The sequence below is a fragment of the Brassica napus genome, chromosome C1, assembly GCF_020379485.1.
Source record: "Brassica napus cultivar Da-Ae chromosome C1, Da-Ae, whole genome shotgun sequence".
In the NCBI taxonomy this organism is placed as follows: Eukaryota; Viridiplantae; Streptophyta; class Magnoliopsida; order Brassicales; family Brassicaceae; genus Brassica; species Brassica napus.
The window spans coordinates 20018982-20041786 of record NC_063444.1 but is presented as its reverse complement, the minus strand read 5'-3'; positions in this window follow the sequence as shown (position 1 = coordinate 20041786).

The window sequence follows — 22805 nt, the reverse complement described above, 5'->3', positions numbered from 1 at the left end:
AGAAAAAGACAAAAATAGCACTAAATCAAGTTCATGTTTCCAAACTAGCATTTAAGGTCAAAAGTCACAAAAATAACATTTAATGTATTATCAAAAGTCACAAACTTAGGGTTTAGAGTTAAAGGATGGGGTTTAGGATTTAGGGTTTAGGGTTTAGAGTTTAGGGTTTAGATTTTAGGGTTTAGGGTTTAGGGTTTAGAGTTTAGGGTTTAGGGTTTAGAGTTGAGAAATGAAGTTTTGGGGATAAGATTTCAAATTTTGAAAAATAAAAAAATTAAAATTTTCAAAGGATAAACTTAGAAATGTGCTATTTTGGTCATTTTAGTTTTTGAGTGCTATTTTTGTGATATAAACTTAGAAATGTGCTATTTTGGAAATTTGCCCGATTTTTTATTTATGTGTTGCTAATTTGTTATTATGCATTTATTAAGTTACTTACAAAAATACTGGAAGATACTAAGAGATTATAAACACACAAAAAAAGATATTTTGCAAATTACACTGAAACATTTCAATCACCTCTCTATATTAATCAAATAATCTGAAATAGCAGGAACTTCCATTACTGATAAATAATGGGTCGAACAACTTTAATCAGGTGTGAAACAAAACACCCACCCACTACATGGAGGCTCGGTGTTGTTGGTTTCTTGTTCATCATCTTCTTCGTTTGGATTGTGGTCACTTTCTTCATTTGGATTCTGGTCAGCTTCTTGTTCTTGTGAAGCTGGTGAAGGACAACCGATGTTTTCTCACATTCTTATGAGCAGTGGCGGAGGCAGAGAATAATATTGTTGGGGGCATCTACACTAAACTAAAATATTTACAGTGGGGGCATATAGATTGGGATTAATTACTTACACTAATTTTTTAAATTTTGTTGGGTTCAATGGCCCCCACCTTGTTCTATGTGGCTCCGCCACTGCTTATGAGATCCTTGGCTCTTCTGTTGAGCCACTACACCTTTGAAAGCTATCTAGATCATGATGTTCTTCTGCAACATGTTAAGAGTAATTAGAGAAAATGACAACAGAAACACCATGTTTAAGAAAATAACAATGACACCTTTTTTACCAAAAAAAACCATGACACTTTTTTTTATCAAAGTGAAGTGTTTTTCAAATATTTTGGGTGATGTTATCTTTGTCATTAGATAGTGGCGGAAGCACGTACGTCGAGGTAGGCAGTTGCATCCACGATTTTTTTTTTAGTTTAGTACATATTATAGAATAAAATAGTTTTTGCCTCATATCAAATTCTTATTTGCCTCCAGTACAGTTTCTCTTTGTTTGGTTTTCTTTTTTCTTAACTGATTTTTGTGTATTCAAATAGATTTACTAATTTTCTTTGTTTAATGAGATCATTTGTATAATTTTATTTTATACATTAGTTAATAAATGTGATACATACGGACCCATATGATATTTTACGGTATTAAAGACTTGTACTAATACATTTTATTTTTTACGTAGAAAGCTTATAAAATTGGGTTTTTTGCAAAATTGACCTAGAACTCAAAGTCAAACACAAAGCTAACCTCCATTTTTTTTTTGGAAATTATTTTTGCCTATTCACCCCACAAGTTCATATAATTCACGAAAATGCCATCAAATTGTTTTTTTCTTTTCGAAAATGACATTTTAACTCTCTCACCCTCATCATTTTCAAGTAATTACAAGATTGCCATTGTCATCAATACCCCAACCACCATGAACAACCAATTTGAAGCTCTTAATGCTCCCAAAATCGATTTACCCTTTTTCTTTCTCCATTCTTATGAACTAAACACAACATCTCTCTCATTTTCTCTCCACATTCAGCTAAAAAAAACCAAGATTTTGATTCTACATATTTTATGGTTCATAGAGTCATAGAAGCTAACGATTTTGGGTGGGTCACTTTCATTTGAAATTTTGTGTGCTTGGAGAAGCCTTATGTGTGCTAAGGAAGTTATCTCACCAATTTAAGGTATGAAATCAAGTTTTTTTCAGATCTGTTCGTCCAGCCGACTTCCCAGGTAAGTCGTCTGGTCAATGCAGAGGTTATTTTTGCAATTGACTTTGAAATTTTTTTTCTTGAAACGACAGAAATATAAATCGTTTGCTTTTGTTTGGTTACAAAAAATTCTCCAAAGAACCTAGACGACTTACATATAAGTCGTCATAGGTTAGTTTTGCATTTGACTGGATTTTGTCGGAATTTTGACTTTCCTGTACGACTTATTTTTCAGTCGTCTCGTGGAAAATTGAAATATCAATATTTTATTAAAACCCGACGACTTACATGTAAGTTGTCATAGGTTAGTTTTGCCATTGAAAAAAAAACTTCAATATTTAATTATATCCAGACAACTTACAATTCAGTCGTCCGCCCGACGACTTACATGTAAGTCGTCCAAAATTTTATTCCGAGATTCTGGTCAAACCTCGTAAATCCTGGACGACTTACATGTAAGTCGTCGGACGGACGACTGAATTGTAAGTCGTCTATATATAATTAAATATTGAAGTTTTATTTTTCAATTGCAAATCTAACCTATGACTACTTTATTGTAAGTCGTCGAGTTTAAATAAAATATTGATATTTCAATTTTTCACCAGACGACTGAAATGTAAGTCGTCAAGGAAAGTCAAACTTCTGAAATAATCCAGTCAAATGCAAAACTAACCGATGACGACTGAAATGTAAGTCGTCTAGCTTTTTTGGAGTTTTTTTAACCAAACAAAAGTAGACGATTTATTTTTCAGTCGTCTCAGATAACAGATTTCAAAGTCAATTGCAAAAATAGCCTCTGCGTTGACCAGACGACTTATATTTTAGTCGTCTAGAAGACTTAGATTGAAGTCGTCCGCGTCGATCTTTAATAAACTTTCGTTTTCTTTGTTCTATGTTTGCTAATGTGTTTTATTTTGTACTTTTCAGATGATGCGTCAGTTACATGCAGTGTATGAAGAATGGTTGTTGAAAGATGGATGTTGAAATTTTGTGGTTGATCATTTCAAAGGAGCGAGAATGTTATTTTTGAGTGAAGGTTCGACACATGCTGATCTTGTTGCAATGGCTCAAGAAGATTTTAACCTGGACATGAACACAGAGTCTATGGAGTTAACCTACTCGTTACAACAGATGGCTCCAGACCTTCCTCCTATTCATGTTACAAGTGATAGACAAGTTCGGAACTTGCTCGAGATAACTAAAACGCATGAAGTACGTCTTTGTGTATCAAACTTTAGCAAGATGAGAACGGTTTCAGAGGAAAGGGATGAAGCTGATGTAGGGGATGAAGCTGAGGAGGGGGATGAAGCCTATGTGGGGAATGAAGATGAGGAGGGGGATGAAGCTGATGAGGGGGATGAAGCTGAGGATCATGATGGGGAGGAGGATGCTCACATCCCTGTTGCCGCTGATGCTGAGGATTATAGTGAATATGGAAAGGTTAAAGACGAGGATGAGGAAAAAGTTGATAAAATCTGTTTTGAAGATTACAAAGGGGCATATGGTTGTGAAGGAAAAGGATCATCTGCAGACAGAATCTATGTCAACCAGAGTTTTGCTAGTTGGGATGCACTGCTTTCAGAGTTGCGGTTGACAGCGGTGAGGCGTAGGTTCTCCTTCAAAATATACAAGTCAACGAAAACTCTTTTTGTGGCAACATGTCGTGTTAGTGGTTGTCAATGGAAGGTTAGAGCAAGTGTGAAACATGGGACTAAAACGTTTTGGGTAACCAAGTATGTGGAAACTCATACATGTTCCATCATAGACAGAATCGCTCAGCGGAAACACTGTACTCCGAAGTACATTGGTCGACTTTTTATAGATCGTGTTGGAATCATTGATGGTTGAATACGTAGCATATCAAAGATGCAATGAAGAACATGTTTGGTATGACACTTGATTACACCACTTCATACAGAGCATTGTTATATGCGCAAGAAATAGTGAGAGGATCAGTGGAAGATGGGTATGAGCGACTGCCTTCATATTTGGAGCAAATCAAGGCAGCAAATCCGGGTTCTATCACTGCTATAGAACTTGATTCTCTGAATAGATTTAAGTATCTATTTCTCTCTTTTGGAGCTTCTATCAGAGGTTTTAAGTATCAGAGAAGGGTCATTGTGGTGGATGAAACTCACCTAAGTAGGAAGTATGAGGGTACTATGTTGGTTGCAGCCGCACAAGACGGTAATTTTCAGATATATCCATTGGCTTTGGGATCGTAGATGGTGAAAATGATGAATCTTGAGAATGGTTTTTCACAAAATTGGCGAGTTGTGTATCTGATGAGTATCCTCTAGTGATAGTCTCCGACAGGCACTCCTCCATTATAAAAGCGTGTGAAAAGGTGTTTCCTTGTGCAACCCGAGAAATATGTTATTATCACCTTCATGAGAATATTGTCAAAAAGTATAAAGGGAAGCATCTCTTGTACTTGGTGAAAGGTGCTGCTTATGCTCATACACTTTACGATTTTGATCGGTACATGGATGAGATACGGAGTGCAAATCCGGATCTTGCTGAGTATCTGGAGGATGCCGATGTGAGCCTATGGTCAAGGGTTCATTGTCAGGGAGACATGTACAACTTAAAAACGAGCAATATTGCTGAATCAATTAATTCCGCACTGAAGCGAGCAAGAGGATTTCCTATTCAGTTCCTGCTGGAGTTCATAAGGGAGAAGCTAGGAAGGTGGTATTGGAAAAGGAGAGGAGATGCTTTGAATCTTACAACTCAACATAGTCGGGGTGTTGAACACTTGCTTGCTGTTCGAGAGGAGATCGCGTGTACTCTGAGACTCCAACAAATTGATGGATGGAAGTTCTTTGTGAAAGGTGGCAATAGGGACTGTAATGTTGATCTGGAACTTCAAAAGTGTGATTGTGGTGTCAATCAAGTCGAGAAAATACCTTGCTCTCATGCTATAGCAGCTGGAACAGCAGCTGGTTTGCATATCTCCACACTTGTATGGCCGGTCTACTCGAAGGATACTTTGTTTGCAGGATACTCAGAGAATGTACATCCTTGTGTTGGACAACAAGTTGAGGCACGCACAAGCTTTCCTCTGGAAGTAAAGCGTGGTCCGAGGAGACAGAAGAAATCAAGATGGCAATCTTGGTTGGAGCTATCCAGGATGAGAGGATGCACACCCCAGAAGCAACACAGGGTTTATAGGTGCTCAGTCTGCAAAGAAACTGGCCATAAGCGTCCACAATGTAAGAACTGACGTGGAAGACCTTCAAGTAAGTCGTCCAGAAGACCTTCTGGTTAGTCGTCCACCGACTTAACTAGAATTCTCTCATGTCTTCGAATCTATCTATCTATCTGTAGACTCTATGTTTTATGAACTTCTCTGTAGACTCGCTGTTTTATGAACTTCTCTGTAGACTTTATGTTTTAAGTCGTCAGAGAAGTCTTCCAACAAAAAGATCACTCAGACGACTTAAAGTTAAGTCGTCTGAGAAGTCTTTTTGTTGGAAGTGGTGGTAAATCGTCCAGAAGACCTTCTGGTTAGTCGTCCAACGAAAATGCAATTTAAAAAGACAAGTCAAACATTACATTTTCCGAAAGGTTACTGCACTACCAAACTAATTTCCTACGGAATTCTAGTTTGGTATGAGGATAGGTTACAAAAAACATCATCCTATCCTGACCCTGTTAACGTAGCCTAATCTGCCATACAACAGTACACAAAAGCATCAAGTTCAAATACAAATAACACATCCAATATCTACTCATACGTTCCCAGGTTCTCATCATTGTCTTGGTTTTCCCACTCATGGCATATAAGAAGCTCTTGAAATATATCCACCGCCATCTTCTCCCTGATAGTCTTCCCGTTTCTAGTACAAAACGCTTTGGGAAATTTCATCCCAAGAGTATGATATTCAATGTACTTCAGAGTGAAGGGGCCACAATCACCAGCTCAGCACTGAGGTACTCCAACGGTTTGTCTCTCATATGTGTATGGCTCCAATGTGTATTGAACCTTTTGTTCGCCAGAGACAGCACACTCAACAAGCAGATAGGGGACCATTGTGACAAAATGCTTCATTACCTCATCGAGTTCTTCAGGGCCTTGTTTGATGATGTTGTCCCAGGCGACTATGTGCCTCTTAGGGATCGATATCCATATAGCAAACCAATGCTGGTTCTTGAAGTTCACAGGTGCATAGATATCATCCACATCCACCCCCCAAACCTTCTTAGCTTGGCAAAAAGAAGGTATCTCGCCTGCATGATAATTCCACGCCCCACAAGGGAGTCTTCTTCCTAAATCGTTGGCATCTCCCTTGTCGCTCTTAAAATCAGGGTAGGAGGCCCTCCACTGCCGAGAAAATATATGATCAAGAAAGCACATTCTCTCGCTCCTGAAATGTTGTGGATGGTCTTGGTACCGTTGCCTCAGTAAATTAATAAAAGCATCCATTTGCTGAATATAAAACAATACAAGTCAGAAGAACTACCATACGACTTACGTATAAGAGTAAGAAAATAGCAGAAGACTTACATGGTCGGTCAGACATTCTAAGGAGGTTCGGAGGACATGATAAAACCGACTTGGACATCTACGTGGTTTTTTTTTCAGAGGCAGTTTATAAGAACTGCAAACACAAAATGTAAATAATCAATCAATTTTTTTCAAGAGCTGTTTTATAGGACATTCCAGCAACTTACGGATCTTGTTCCAGCCTTCGACTTCTTTTTGTCATAGGGTGCAAAAGGATCATAGCCTTGGCCAACTTTTTTGTTTGGAATGATCTGTTTGGCTGTGTTGTTTCCCTTAAAAGGAGTTTGCTGTGTGGGAGCAAGTTTCCTTTCTCGCTCACTCTTTTCACGGAAATTCACCATAGCAGTTCCTTCTTTGTCTGCCTTCTAGCTTCCTCCAAGAATAAATCTGAAGCAGTGGGTACTTGTTTGTCCAATATAAGAACACTAGGTTCATCACTCGGTAAGTCAGCTGCAGGTTTCACAAGACAAAGCTCTGTCGAGGAACTCACTCGGTTCTATAGTAACACTCTGTTCTTTGGCTTCATTCTGTCATGCTTTCGCCTCATTCACACTTTCACTCTGCAATTTGAGTACACAATGTGTTTATAAAATATTAACCAAAGATCAAATTCACACATGAAACAAAATCCATACAACAAAGATCCAAGCACACTAGAAACAAAGCACACATGTTCCGAATCAAAGCATACAATGGTTCATCAAAGCACACAAGAAACAAAGCACATCAGTTCTGACTCTTCCTAACACTTTGCCCAGGGACTCTCTTCTCTGCAATTTTGGGAGAGGTTTTGGTACTAACCTCGGGTTCGTGCACAGGTTTTGGTGGATTTGAAGTGGTTGTAAGTTGAAGATCATTAGATGAACTCCCTTTTTTGGTGATTCCCACCTTCGTCTCCACAGCTCTCATCCTATCCCCCAGCAACTTGATCTCCCTAAGGCACGTCCCAAAGCCATCACTAAAGGCATCAGATATGTCCTTGAAGGCCCTTTCAATATGCTCTTTCGTCATCCCAAAGCCATCACTATCCGCTGCAGGTGCCTCAGCAGAAACATAAGATCCTTTACGAGCTTTCTTCCGAGGTCTGCTACTTTCTTCCTTCACAACACTCTCTGACTTCACTGTAGTCACTTCCGTCTTCACTGGACTCACTTCATTCTTCACTGGACTCACATCCATCTTCACAACCTTGTGAGTACCGGTGACTTGCCAGCAGTCCATGGTCCACTTCCATCCAGGATCATTAAACATGACTTTAATTATGTTATCCGCGGCAGGGTCCTCTACGTCTCCGTCCCATTCTGGAAACATTTCATCAAGGTCCTTCTGAACAAAGTTTTTCACGTTAATCTGCAGTAAATAAAAGATATAAACTTAGTTAAGTCGTCTGAGAAGTCTTTTTGTTGGAAGACTTCTCAGACGACTTAAAGTACTTAAGTAATCTGAGAAGTCTTTTTGTTGGAAGACTTTCTAGACAACTTAACTTTAAGTCTCTGAGTAGTCTTAGGGAGTGAAGTTAAGTACCTATCTATTGATAGCCGACTTAAAACATCTGCGTCGTCCTTGGCCACCCTTGTAAGCCAGCAACAGTGGAGACGGTCTGTTTGGTACGGGAGACCCATAATTAGCACCCAATTCTGGCATAGCATAGTACGCCCACACCTGCATAACTTGTATAAACCCATCAATAGTGTAACCTATTTGCGTCAAGTCTTTTGCCTTCAGAGAATCCATCAGCACCTTAAACGCCACTCTCCCCCATGGATAATTCTCAAATTTTTCTAAATCCATCACTAGCCTTGCAAGACTAGCCCGTGTAGCGGTTGAGAACTTTTTCCCTTCAATGTATCCTGCGTAGATGGCAAGGTATCCCAGCCGCTTGGATTTTCCAGGTCCTTGATGTAATCGCAGTTCAGACCAGTGATGTGTTCAAACTCTATTAGCGAAAACCTCACAGGTTCTGAAACGACAAGACTCCAGAGCTCAAACTTCTTCTTAATGTCCAGCTGGAAACAGAGAATAAAATGTACCAGCCTTGAAGTCCAACCAAAGCCAAGCTCCTTGAACTTGATGAACACTCCCAACTTTGACGCCTTCAGATCCTCATATTCGTCAGCTGTGAGACAATCACATAGAGCTGTAAACAACTTCGTGTTATCAGAATGATACGAAATGCTCCTGATCGCAGCGGGCTCTTCTCCTACTGTAAACATCCCCGGCGGGAGTTCTGGTAAATCCATTTTAAGGTCTGCAAACAATCACAAACAACCATCTCAAACACATAGGTAGTGCACTATTCTAAATACTATAGAAGACTTGCAGACGACTTCCAGGAAGTGAGAAGACTACTCGGACGACTTCCAGGAAGTGAGAAGACTTACATGTAAGTCGTCCAAAGAGTAAAACATCGTAGAAGACTTCCCAGAAGTCGTCTGAGTAGTCTTTCAGTAAAAGACTACAACAATCGTCACAACCGACCTCCTACAGATCTCAAAATCTTGTTGAGCATGCATATCTGAATAAATAGAAAAACCATCTTTTAAACAAAAGACGAATGACTTACAGCCGGAGAATATATTGTCGGAGAAGATTTGGTCGGAGAAGATGTGGTCCCTAGCGGTTACAGATCTGCAAATCGAAGGGAAAAGAAGAATCAAGACTACAATTTTTAGGGTTTTCTGGCGGCTAAACTCCTAAAGACATGAGAAATAACATACCGGCGGCGGAGTTTGGCAAACGAGATTTCAGATCTGAAAAAAAAGAAGCGGATGGTCAGTTTAAACTACGAAAATACTCTACGGCATGAAGGAGAAACGAGATTTGTCGTAATCGGAGAGATTACCGGCGAAGAGAACGGCGGAACACGATCACGGTAGGGTTTTCTTCTTATCGCCTTCGAAATCGCCCTTGGAGAGAAACAGCGCTAGGGTTTCGTAAAGTTGTGAAAAATTGAAAAAAAAGCTTTTATATGTCCGGTAAATGATCCGGTTGGGTTAAAACGTACATTGGTAAAATTAAAGGCTCGGTACGATGTGGACGACTGAAATATAAGTCGTCTGGGCAAAATTATTCACCAGACGACTGAAATATAAGTCGTCCACACCCTAAACATAACCCCTAAACTTAATTATCTAATTAAAAACTTCATAAAATCAAATCAAACTTGAAAAGTGTTTACTATACACAGAAATAAACACATATAGGTGAAAATTAATTTTTGAAAAAAATATTTCAGCTTTCCAAAATCTAACCTTAAGAATACATACATTACTACAACATATGTTTGCCAAACCCCTTATTAACAAAAGAATATTACAACAAAAATTTAATATTTGCAGAATTAATTGTTTTGAAGTGATATACTAACATTTTTTTTATATTACAACAAAAATTTAAAATAAATTTACACAATTCATCATATTTAGTATAATATTGTTTGTTTGATAAACATATAACTAAATAATCAAAATACAATGACTAAAATAATATTTTTATACTTTTTACATTTTGTTAATTTTATAGAAGATTATAGCAAATTATAAACTATATTTTACAATGGTATTTTTCATCAGTGATTTTAAATCTCATATTTTAAAATTTATATTACTATTAAAATATTAATAAATTTAACAATATTTAAATTTTGACCCCAATAAAAATAAATTTTGGCTCCGCCACTAGTTATGCTATATATTTTCTCAGTGTTTTTTTTTTGCTACCATTTCATTCCTTTACAATGGCTTATACTTAAAACCAGGTTATTACATATCCTTGAATTTTATACCTGGCTTTCTTAGCTAGATGATCAACAATACTGAACCAAATTTCTAGGTACTTGATGAAAACTAAATCTATTCAATCCTGCTAGAGCTAAGATATCTTGTATTATAGGTGTTGTGTCATGATATTTGCTTCCTTTCCGCTTCTAGCTATCGCTATTTGATCCAAAATTTTTAGCAATTCCACACAGTCACCTAGAAGCACAACTTGTTTATATCCAAGTCGATTCATTTGTTGAACAGCTAGCAACGTTACAATAGATTCTGCTACCAAAGGTGACATGGTAGAACTTATTGAGTGCTTGAATTTTGAGACTGCCTTCTTTGCTTGTTAAGGACCATCCTATTCAAACTCTTTTCAGTTGGTGACTTCCAGGATGCATCCGCGATACAATATAGTTTTGTTTCTGGTGGAAGACTCTGAAGATATTTGATCAAAATGTAATAAAAATTTTAACCTCAAATTGTTAACTCATGTTTTAACGAAAAGTTAATGTAGTTTTGATTTGGTAGAATTTAGAGAAATTTCATTTTCAAAAGAAATTTTATTTTCCCCTTGAAAAATAAAAAAAATGTTGCCGTTGGGTATGAAAAAAAGGGATTATGAATGTATATATCTCTTTGTGGGAAGTCAAAGATTTGTTTCTTTATAATACCCTCCATCTTTAGCCAAAATCTGTTTACATATATTCTACGTTGTAGTCAAATAAAAATATAAACAAAATCTCAAATTCCATTTCAGTTTTTTCATTCTTGTGTGTTTTAGCCAAAATCTTTTAATATATTATTCTAAAGAAACTCTTGTGTGTTTTTATTCAAGATGGAAAAGGAATCACTCTAATGGCCCTCTCAAGCTTGGTGGAGTTTCTGAAGTGGCCTCCACATCTGATCAATTTGGTGATGGTGTTGAGAAGGACGTAAGATACGCTTTAAATATACAAGATGCAGAGAGTATGAAATCTATGCAACAGCCAAGAAAGATGAGCTCAACTTCTACTATTTTCAAACTTGAGCTCTTCTTTCTTCTTTTTGGCCGTTGCATAGATTTCATACTCTCTGCATCTTGTATATTTAAAGCGTATCTTTCATCCTTGTCAGCACCATCACCAAGTTGACTAGATGTCGAGGTCACTTCAGAAACTCCACCAAGCCTGAGAGGGCTGTTAGAGGATTCTCCTTCCATCTTGATTAAAAAACACAAGAGTTTCTTTAGAATAATATAAAAAGATTTTGGCTAAAAACACAAGAATGAAAAGACTGAAATAGAATTTGAGATTTTGTTTATATTTTTATTTGACTACAACGTAGAATATATGGAAAAAGATTTTGACTAAAAATGGAGGATATTAAAAAGAAGCAAATCTTTGACTTCCCACAATGAGATATATACATTCATAATCCTTTTTTTCATACCCAACGACGACATTTTTTTTAATTTTTCAAACAGAAAATAAATTTTCTTTTGATAATGAAATTTCTCTAAATTATACTGAATCAAAACTGTTAACTTTTTGTCAAAACGTGAGTTGACAATTAGAGGTTAAAAATTTTAGAGAAAATTGTCAAATCGGAACAAAAAAACAGCATGGTTGTCTCTTTGGTATTAAAAAAATTTTGTCTTTTTTTCTCTTTTTTACCCTTTCTATTTCTAAAACTTAATAAAATAAATCAAAAAATTATAAAAAAATACAAACAATTGATAAAACACTCATATACACAAACTGGGAGTTTTTTTTTTTGAAAAACTTGATAAATTTAAATTTTAAATTACGTTATACTAAAAGTAGATTTTGTCTTCTACAGAAAATGGGTTAGTAGAAATTGAATTCCAGACTAAACAAGTTCATCTAATTTTTTTTAGAACGACCAATCTACTTTTAATTAAACTTTTAAATATGGAGAATACGAATTCTACTAATTGTAAAGTTAACTACTTTTTCTACGAATGCAGTTTCTACTTTTATGAGGTATTCTAAAATTCCAAGAATGTGAAATCTAGACACTACTCAAACAGCTACATGAAATAGAATCTTCTTATGGGATTTTTGTTTTGGTTTTACGCAGTGTAGAAAGTGTATTCTACGGATAAAAAAAACCTGATTTTGGCGAAAATTATAGCAGTTTTAGTTAAAAAAATATTCTAAAAATATTTATAATATTCTAACTTCCCTAAAACGTGTATATGTCGATTTATCTTGTCATAAATATCAAAAACAATTGTAATATTATAACTTCCCTAAAACGTGTATGCATTTTTTCTTTTTATTAGACTTTTTATTAAAAAAGTTATTTAAAAACGTTTTTTTTCATTTTTAATTAAATTTTTTTTTTAATTTTAACACTTCTAAAACGTTTGTAAAGAAATAAAAATAAAACTTTGTAAAACGTTTTATAAAAAATTATTTTTGTAAAAAGTTTAAAACGTTTGTAAACTTTTTAGTAAAAAAAATAAACTTTTAAATTTTAACGTTTTTAAAACATTTTTTCCTTTTTATTAAACTTTTTAAAATTCAATTAAATCTTTAAATCAAGGATTAGTTTTGAAATTATGAAAAATATACTAAAAGGATAATTAACGATGGATATATATCAAATGGACAACTATATTGTTTTTTGTTCCGTTTTGGCAAATTTTCCTCTTTTTTCTCTCATGAAACTAATCACCAATTAGAATGTTTGGTGCATCTTACTCTCTTACATTAAAACGGAAATATTGAGCAGTCTTGTATCACGGACTGATTTATCTCAGCAATCAGGACGTGCGGTCTTAGTACCTTTTCACCCTTGTGGTTACTAAGTTAGCTTTTTGGATAAACTCGATCAGCACTTAGAGAGAGAAAGTGTGAATACTTTTAGAGAGAGGTCAGAGCTTTAGGAAGTACTTGTTTTATAACTTGGTGAATGATTTTACAAATGAGGCTTCACCCCCTATTTATACAAAATCACCTCCTCAACAGACGGTGGAGATCGAACCGATCTAACGGTTCAGATCTTTTCCTTCTTATGAAGTACTTCACCCTTAAGTTACTTCATTCTAAAGTATTCTACACACTTCCGTCATTATTTTATATTATCCTTACTTAGATATTTTACAAGCTTAACACTTAAGAAAAATATTAAGTATGGTCGGTTTGAAACCTCTCGGTCCCGACCCATTATTTCTTCAAAAGTTGGGACGTGACACTTGGGTGGCAAGTATCAAAACATCAATCTAACCACATGATCATATCTCGAAGAATCTACAAATATATTTTTCCTACGTCACACTAAATTTACAGATAGGTAGAGAGATTAAGATGAATGAACCACTAATTTTTTGAGCAATTAGGCAACAAAAATCCACTGAAAGTAAAGAAGCTTAATGCTTCATAAATTTGCTACTCTTACGAGAGAAAAAGGTTCAGGCTTTTGCTATGTATGAATGAAAAGTATCAAACTCAAGTTTAATTTCTTATTGAATATGATACAAAAGCTTTTAACCATGTTGATATAGTATGTATTAGAAATAAAGTATCTCACATCATTTTAATAAGATATTAACTAATATATAAAGAGTTAGGAACAATTCACTTATCACTAATTACTACAAGAAAACATATTTATCAAGGGTCATATTCTTTGTTAATTCGTTGTAATAAAAGGATTACAACGAATTAACAATGTATAGCGTTTCGTTATAAAACGTCCGTCGTAATGCAAAATTCGTCGTAACTTTCACGTGAAATTTACGACGAAATAAATTCGTTGTAAAAGCGAAAGAGAGTATTTCGTCGTAATTTCGTAGTTACGCTTCATCGTAAAAGATTCGTATAGTTTCCTTGTAAAGTCGTCTTTAAGTACTTGTACAATTTACGACGAATTTACAAGTCTTTTAATGTAAAGTCCTTGTAATATTTACGAGGAATTTACAAGTATTTCCTAGTAAATTTCTTGTAAAGATTACGAGGATTTTACAAGTACGTCCTTGTAAACTCCTTGTAAACATTATAAGAAATTTACATCTCATTATCATATTATTATAATATTATGAAATATTCAAAATCAAAATATATAAATTATAAAATAAAATGTTGAAAATTAAAATATTTTTTAGAAAAATATATAAATGTCATAAAATAATATTCAAATTAATAATAGAAAACAAAAAAATTGAAAAATAAAAAGCTAAGGGAGGACGCCGTCGAAGTAGTTGTTGGATGTGTTTCTTCCTGGAGAGTCTCGTACTTCATATGGAGAGTCTCGTCTGTCTCAAAGAGTAGGATGAAGTCGTCCTTGTGGCTTCTACCGTCAGTTCCATCTTTTTAGGAGCCACCTTGAAAAAAGAAACATATTAATATAATTAATTACATAAAATTATAAGAAAATAAAATATATTTATATTTTTTAAAAAAAATCTAATCAGTCGTTTAAATACCTCAACCTAATATTTGAATATAGTTTTGTTACCTAAAATTACCACCTAAACTAACCACCTAATCTAATTACCTAAACTAATTACCTAAACTAACCACCTAACCTAAATTAATATTAAAAAAAAACATACCTTTGAGAGAAGAAGAGGAGTGGTTTGAGAGGAATGAAGGAGGCATTCCTCATTCATGTTTCGAGTTTATATAAGAAAACAACATTCCTCGTAAAGTCGTTGTAATTTTACGTGGAATCTACCAGGCCCGCGTTTTTAGTGTTACGAGGAATCTACCAGGTCCGCGTTTTTAGAATTACAACGAATTTACAAGGAATATTTATGACGAACTTACAAGGAAAACTTTACAACGACTTTACAAGGAAAACATTACAACGAATTTACAAGGACACATGTATTACGAGGAATCTACCAGGCCCGTGTGTTTTCTATTACGACGAATTTACTAGGACTATATCTGAAACCCCAAAAATCAAATCCCTAAACCCCAAAATCACTTATCTATTTACACCATACGCTTTTACCACATCATCCCCTTTATCTCGTTTTTTCTTAAACTCTAAACTCCAATTGAATCCTTAAAACACAAGTTATAAGTACTATAATCAAACAAGCACTTGATAGCAAATAATCAAATTATTCCGTAATCTCTAAACCGAGGGTATGAAATGAAGTTAACTTGCTTGGCTTGAGAATACTTACAACGAAATCAGTTTGGTAAAACAACTTAAACACATTTTCACCAAAAATAATGGTAACATGTTTCGTGAAAAAAATCCTTGTAAAGTTACAACGAATTCACAAGGAAAGCATTACAACGAATTTAAAAAAGAAAGCATTACAACGAATTTACAAAGACACATGTTTACGACGAATCTACCAGGCCCGCGTTTTTAGTTACAACGAATTTGCAAGGAAGCATTACATCGAATTTAAAAGGAAATCTTTACAACGACTTTACAAGGAAATGATTACAACGAATTTACAAGGACACGTGTATTACAAGGAATATACCAGGCCCGTGTTTTCCATTACGACGAATTTACTATGACTATATCTGAATCCAGGAAAATCAAATCCCTAAACCCCAAAGTCTCTTACCTATAACATCATGTCCCTTTTACCCCATTCTCCCATTTATCCTATTTTCTCTTCAACACTAAACTCCAATTAAATCCTTAAAAGCCAACAAATAATTATTATAATCAAACAATATACACTTGTATTAAGTTTTAAACTGATTTACATATTTTTAAAAAAAATATTTAAAACATATATTACATCATTATGAATCATTCGAGTTTTCATCAATATCAGTACAATGATCATCATCGCTAGCATCAAACTCTTCTTCACCTTCTTTATCCGTCATATCGTCGAAAAGATCTTCATATTGACGGTTATCCAGATTAATAAGAAGGATGTCCTTAGTTTGTTGTTCAGATACTTCGACTTCAGTGATACACACTTCTTCTTGCAAATGTGATTCTTCTCCAGCAACTATTCGTCCACGAGGTGTAACTTTGATAGCAGCTAATCAAGTTAGTCCAAAATCTCTAAACCGAGGGTATCAGTTTGGTAAAGCATGCTTAAAACATGTTTTTACAAAAAATAATGGAAATATGTTTCGTCGTAAAAGCCTTGTAAAGTTACAAGGACTTTACAACGAATTTTCTCTTTCCTCGTAAGATCGACGTAAATTTACACGTAAATTACCACGAAACATTTTCCTTATAACTTTACTACGACTTTACGACGAAATTTATTTTTGTCGTAAAATCGTAATAATTTTCTCCTAAATTTACGAGGAATATATTTCCTCGTAATTTTTCCTCGTTATAGGCATGTTTTCTTGTAGTGAATTAGAAAAATCTATTCAACGTTTGGTACGTACTTGAGAAGGGGGGCAGTTGCCCCCAATAATTTTTTTTTTAATTTAGTACATATTATAGAGTAAAATATTTTTTCCTCCCATATCAAATATCTTACTTGCCCCCAGCACATTTTCTCTTTGCTCGGTTTTCTTTTTCCTTAACTGATTTTTGTGTATTCTGTTGTGAAAAATAAGTAAGGATCTGATGTCCTTCTTCTTTCTTTATATATATCGGTTGATCGGTGGAGAGAGAGGGATATAAGATGCTGACTTTTATAATATATGTATTACGTAAGAGAGAGTCAAAGGATGAGTCTTTTTCTTCTTATTAACTTAACATTTACAAATGAACATGAGATCAATATATATAAGGGAAGAAGTCGGTTAGATTGACCGACTTAATACAAAAAGACAAAACAAGATATTTTGCTTAATGGATAATCATTATCCAAAGTTAGTCTTATCTCATAATACTCCCCCTTGATTATCCATTTTGTATTACGTAGTGCTTCGTTAAAAACCTGGTCATGGAAAAACTCATTGGGACAAAAACCATGACAAGGGAAAAAGAGTACACTGCCGTAATCTCCCCCTGAGAATAGTGGACATAGCTTTCTCATCACATGTCACGCAAATGCTGCATTCTGGAATGTTGTAGTCGGAAGAGTTTTTGTGAACAAGTCAGCCAGATTGTCGTATGACCATACATACTCGATGTCCACTTCTTTATTTTTCTCGAGTTCTCATATGTATGAGAAAAATCTTGGAGGGATGTACTTCACTCTAGTTATAGCTTTCTTTGAGTTGAGCGACCCAAACCGAATTATTTTTAAATATTTTCGTCAGCTCTTTCTCGTTAACTATTCCGCTTGATTCTTGTATGTGGTGACTCATTGACCGAAGCCACACACATTCTCGACATGCTTCGTGAAGTGCAATAGTTTATGCATGATTTGAAGATGTCGCAACCAGAGTTTGTTTATGGGACCGCCAAGAGATCGCGGTTCCACCAATTGTAAAACCATATCCGGTTTACATTCGACTTTATAAATAGCATGTATCTGCAAAACCATACCAAACTCGGGGTTTCTAGGATAAATCAATCCTAAATCAATACGTACCTTGGAGAGAACGAATATGTTCTCGACGCCGTTCTAATTTCCATAAATAGAAAATAAGATATATCTCACAAAGACATTAGAGTTTAAAAGTATATTTAATCAAATACAACTCGCAAGACATATAAGCTCACATATGTTTTATTATCATTAGCATCTCCAAAGTACTTATTTATATAAGATCTTACGAGGATCTTTTAAAACAACATCTCTTTTAACATCGAGAGATCTACCAACCATTGGAGTACTCAAAGGAGTAGTTTTATTCATACAAAAGCGTTTCAATAACCTTTTCGTATGATTTGATTGATGCACAATTATTCTTTCTCGGAGATGCTCTATCTGGAGCCCAAGAGAAAATTTTGTCTTTCCGAGATCTTTCATTTCGAACACCTCTTTCATATGAGTTCGAGCATCATCAACCTCCTTTTGAGTTCTAATTAAGTTCAGGTCATCTACATATACAACAATGATCACAAAGCCAGATGACGATTTCTTTATAGAAACGCATGGACATATCACATTATTAACATATCCCTTTTTCAAGATATATTCACTTAAGCAATTGTACCACATGCGTCCGGATTGCTATAATCCGTAAAGTGATCGCTGTAACTTGACCGAACAAATCTCCCTGGATTTTTCTTTCAATGCCCCTGGCATTTTCAATCCTTCAGGGAGTTTCATATATATATATATATATCGTTATCCAACGATCCATAAAAATATGCAGTCAAAACGTCCATGAGATGCATTTCAATATTTTTAGATGCCGTTAGGCTCATCAAAAATCTAAATATAATTGCATCCATTACCCGGGAATACGTTTCCTCAAAATCAATTCCCGGTCTCTGAGAAAAACCTTGGGCAACTAATCGGGCTTTATATCGTGTTACTTCAGTTTTCTCATTTACTTTTCTCATGAATACCCACTTATACCCAACAGGATTTATATTCTCAGGTGTTATGACTATAGGTCCAAAGACATTTCTTTTATTCTGGGAGAATAATTCAATTTGAATGGCCTTCTGCCATTCCTCCCAATCATGTCTTTTTAACATTCCAAAATGGACCTTGGATCGGGATCATCACTTTTATGATCGATCTCTTTGGACAGAAAAGGAGAACATTCCATCAACATCTTTTATCTTATAACTTTTTATCAAGGGTGTAGTTGATGGAAATCTCATACTTTTCTGTTCCTTTTTCGTCATTTGGATCATCTCTATTTGGTTCATCTTGACCCTTTTTATCTATGCCTTCTTTCTGACATTTTTCAGTATCAGGTTCTTTTGGAACCTTTCCACTTATGCCTTCTTTCAGACATCTTATAATATTAGGTTCTTCTGGAACCTTACCATTTATGCCTTCTTTCAGACATCTTTCAGTATCAGGTTCTCTTTGAACCTTTCCACTTATGTCTTCTTTCAGACATTTTTTAGTATCAGGTTCTTCAGGAACCTTGCAACTTTTCTCAACCAATTTCTTTCGGGGATTTTTCTCTCTAGAACCCGCTAGTCTCCCCCTCTTTAACTGAACCCTAGGTTCATTCATTTTGTAACCATCAGTTTGTTCTTTAGGAACATCAACTCTTGATGGAACATTTTCAGCGGGTATATCATGTCGTATCTGTGAACCCATTTGGTAACTGGTTTGTCAAATTATGAAAATGCACAATTTCCTGAATTTCCTATTCTCTTTAATTCATAGAGGGGCCAAGGTGTAACAACGATTTTGTACACCATATAATATCTTTAGGAATTTCTGTAATTCCTCCCCCTAACGCTAGAAATTCATCCTCATTAAAATGACAATCGGCAAATCGTGCCGTAAACATATCACCAGTTACCGGTTCAAGATACCTTATATACGGTTTGTTCTAACTCTTCCAGAGTTTTATACTTTCCCGAGAACATCATTAATTCTCGAGGGACTACTAAATAACTAGATGCAACTCAAATATTTTGTGTCCTGCCAGACATATCAATATACTGCATCTATTTTAATTTTTCTCCAGTGACCTCGGAACAAGCCGTTTTTCATACCTCAAGGTCATCTTTCATTTCATTCTCTGGAGAAATATATACCTTGGACTTTTGGTCCAACCATTTATCATTTTTCTAACGAGCTTTATATCGAATTGATGGCCAATCAATTCACTCTACCCTCACACATAGAGGTAGATTCATAATCCTTATTTATATAGCGCTTTTTCATTTATTGTCGACAGTCTAATTTCTCTTTGGTTCCATCTTTTTACCCGTACTGATATGGTTAATCGAGATCTCTTTATCATCATCGATGATTTACCCAGGTACCTGACTATTATATTAACCATATCAACGGTCTCATCATGAGATTCATCCTCTATTTATATTTTTGCTCCTTTTCGAGGACTCTTTGGAACCAAAGTGGTCTATCACGTCTCCAGCATGTTATAGACTCATATATCGTCCTTTTAGGACACATTTTCTTATTGGAGCATTTTAAGCTGGAATATGAGATTTCATTATTTCATCAAAATGTCTGGCAGGCATTTTGTAAATGGATTATTCTACTTTTCATTGTAATCCATTTCACATATCTCATTCCATCAGCTTATCATATGCTTCTAGCAAACTTGCGAACATATTTCTAATTATCCATATACTTTATCCCTTTGGATTGTATATGTCTTTATTACATGCACAACTGGATTACACCCGATCATGGGGATCATCTTACTTGAATTTACTTTATCAAGTTCTTTTTCTAGTGCGAACATAATTTTTCAATGTTCCACTCACTAGGATTCTTTAATTCTCCCCCTCGAGATGATGACACTCCATGTCTAAAATCTCGTACTGAATCCCACTCAAGAACCAATAACATATTCAGTTTTCCCATTTGGAATGAATTATGTTTCAAATCCTTTAGAGTGAGATCTTAATTTGGGGCATGCTTAAAGAAATCACATATTGTGAACTTGTTTGATGATTCATCACCCATGATCTTTTCATTTATTTTCTTGACATGCTATATGTGAAAAACTTCTGGTTTTTCAACATTTCACAATAATGTCGATAACATTATTGGAGATGGCTATATATCAGTAAACTTCAGGTTTACCACTCATTTATAATTTTGCCATATTTTTCTTATGCATATCTTTTTATCATAAGCTCTTCTAGAGCCAATAATATGTTTATATTACTAGATACTATACTTATTTAATTTGAAAGAGGAAAGATATTTGTTACCTTTAGTAGTCATGACGATTACCCAATACCTGTCAGGTATATTTTTCTTCATCCTGAATCTCAAAATCTTATTCAGGAAAATAATTCTCATATCACATCGATATTTTATTTTCATTTTTTGGACCAACCAGAAAATCTGAATCATCAAGATGAGTATTCAAGCTATGAAAAATGGTTCGGGCTCATAAGAGACGAAGTTTAATATACTTCATTTCTCTTTTTCTTTTTGATTCTCGATATAGATCGGCTAAATATTTGGCGTACGACAACTACGTACCAAATTTTCTTTCTGGCCGTATCTATAGCAAACTTTTTTTTTTTGCCTTTTATCACCCGACCACTTTTAATTTTCGTGGAAGTTCTAATTATTTCATATGGACGGAATCTTCTTCCTCGTCCTCTTCCACGACCATGATAGCGGCTTCTACCGCATCCAATTCCTCGTCCTTTTCTAGTAGGACCGACTTGATGGTTTAGTATCATGATTTCATTTTTTTTCAGTTTTCACGGAGGATTTATATCAACTCCGACTATTTAGTGAATCCTTTCTTTCAAGGATTTATTTATCAAAGATCTTTTAGATATTTTCTCATGATACACCTTATCATATAAACCATCATTGAATTGGTGTAAATACCATGGCTTTATCTTTCTCTCATCCGATATAGTTTTAACTTATCGATGATTTCTCAAAGCTCATTTCCTCTAAGATGCATCTTTGCACCCATTGCCCAAGTCTTATAATTATTTCTCGTAATATCAAGGGCATTTATTTTGATCTTTGTCAAATTTGACATGATAACCGTATTCATAGAATAATAATATATAAAGATGGAAATTTAAATGCATAAATTAAAAGCATAAAATAAATGCATAAATTAAATTGCAGAAATTTAAAGAGCAATAAATAAAATTGGAGGCTTAACCTACCACATGATCCGAGGAGTCTTAGACTACCATATTGATCATTTTTCAAAGTCCGAGGAGACATGGTCTACCATTTTGACTTTTACTTATTTCAAGGTACGAGGAGACTTTGTCTACCATTTTTTGACCCATTTTTTTTTATTCACGGAGGCAACGCCTATCACGTGATCTCTGATCGTGAAGGCATAGCCTACCATAACGATCAGTCGGGAAAGGAAGCGTCTATCATCCCGATAAATAGACGGAGAAAGCCTAGTCTCTCACTCCGAAATAATAATAAAATTTAAATAAATTAAATATATTGAAATACAAAAATTTAAATATTACCTCGGCTGGTTTAAGAACTTTCGGATTGATAAACCTTAGTTGGTCAGAGCTTCGTGCTGATAACGTGTTGTGAAAAATAAGTAAGGATCTGATGTTCTTCTTCTTTCTTTATATATATCGGTGGATCGGTGGAGAGAGAGAGAGATATAAGATGCTGACTTTTATAATATATGTATTACGTAAGAAAGAGTCAAAGGATGAATCTTTTTCAATATATATAAGGGAAGAAGTTAACCGACTTAATACAAAAAGACAAAACAAGATATTTTGCTTAATGGATAATCATTATCCAAAGTTAGTCTTATCTCATAATATATTCAAGTAAATTTATTAAATTTTTTTGTTTAATTAGATTATTTTTATAATTTTATTTTATACATTAATTAATGAATGTGATACATACAGACCATATGATATCTTACGGTATCTAAAAGACTTTGGACTAATACATTTCGTTTTGTATGTAGAAAACTTATAAAATTTTAATTCTACTCTTCAAATAGATTGCAGCAATTAAATTTATCAAATTATTTTTTTGCAGAATTAATTGTTTTTAATTGATATACTAACATTTTTTATATTACAACAAAAAATTAAAATAATTTTACACAATT